Source organism: Neophocaena asiaeorientalis, unplaced genomic scaffold (genome assembly GCF_003031525.2).
Source record: "Neophocaena asiaeorientalis asiaeorientalis breed wild unplaced genomic scaffold, Neophocaena_asiaeorientalis_V1.1 scaffold629, whole genome shotgun sequence".
Taxonomy (NCBI): Eukaryota; Metazoa; Chordata; class Mammalia; order Artiodactyla; family Phocoenidae; genus Neophocaena; species Neophocaena asiaeorientalis.
In genome coordinates, this window is record NW_020175468.1 from 3,403,489 (window position 1) to 3,405,111 (window position 1,623).

Genomic DNA, 1,623 nt, shown 5'->3' on the forward strand with positions numbered 1-1,623 from the left:
AAATGGATCCCACATCTTCCTGCCTCAGGGCCTTTGCACTTGCTCCTCCCCCCAGATATTTTTATAGCTCCCTTCCTCATGGCCTTCCAGTCTCTGCTCAGTGTAACTTTGCCAGAGAGGCTTTTATTGATCTATATAAAGTAGCATCCTCTGACAGTCTCTACCTTCTTTCCTTACAATTTTCAAAAAGGATAACCACATTGCATTCTAAATGTATTTGCCTGTCCCCCACTAAAGGTCTGCTTGCTGTTCAGTACCAAAGCCGTTAGCTGCATTGGGCTATGAAGCCTTTGAAATGTGGCTGGTCTGAACTGAGATGTACTGTAAATGTAAAATATACACCAAATTTTAAAGTCTCCCCCAAAGTAAATTATCTCATTAAAAAATTTTGTATTGATTACCTGTTGAAATGACATTTAGGGTTAAATTGTATTATTAAAGTTAATTTCACCTTTTTTTTTTAACCTTTAAAAAATATGCCTACTAGGAAATGTAAAATTATGTGACTGGCACTTGGGACTTGTATTATATTTCTACCAGACAGTGTTGCTCTAGAACATAAACCAGAGCAGGGATGTTTGACTCATATACTGCGGTATTTCAGAACAAAACGGAAACTCAATAAACAATATTTGTTGAATGAAGGAATCCAAAAGTGTTATGCCAGTCCTTTTCCTCTCCTCTCTGCTCTACCTACCCCAGGGATCAATATTTTAAAACATCAAAACTTTATTGGGGGTCTTCCCTGGTGGCGCAGTGGTTGAGAGTCCGCCCTCCAATGCAGGGGTCACGGGTTCGTGCCCCAGTCCGGGAAGATCCCACATGCCGCAGGGCAGCTGGGCCCATGAGCTATGGCCGTTGAGCCTGAGCGTCCGGAGCCTGTGCTCCGCAACGGGAGAGGCCACAACCGTGAGAGGCCCACATACCGCAAAAACAAACAAACAAACCCACAAAACTTTATTGGGATATAATTTACATGAAAGTCACCCATTTTAAGTGTAAAATACAACGATTTTTAGTAAAGTCACCACGTTGTGCAGCCATTGCTACAACCCACTTTCAGAATATTTCCATCACCCCAATCAGTTCCCCTCGAGTTTGTTTACTAGTCGATACCCATTCCCGCCCCCAGGCAACCACGAATCTGCTGTCTCCACAGGTTTTCAGTGCGCAATTTCTAAGGAATGAATTCCCCTTCTAAGTCGTTCCACAGTTCAGACTTCTTGGCCTAACCCCCACCCCCTTCCACCCCGGGCCATTGCTCCTCCCGGTTTCCTTCTGTCCGGCAGCACAGCTCAGGACATAGCCTGATCCACAGATAGTTCAGGGTTTGCTTAAAGAAAGGCAGAGCAGATCGCGTCACGCTTCGTGCTTCTGCAGCCCCACATCTTCCCAACCCACTGCCAGGCAGGCCTCGGTGGCCCCTCGGGAGCACGGGGGACTGCCTCGCTGGGCCCCACGATGTTGCGAGGGCGGCCCCTGCTCTCAAACCCTCTCCCCCCCCCGCCCCATCGCGGGAGGCTGCAGCTCAGAGCGGCCCCCGGGGAGCCGGAGCTCCCCATGCTGCGTCAGAACGACGCTCTCAAGGAACAATGGCCGGAGCTGCCCGACTCTCGGCCTCGG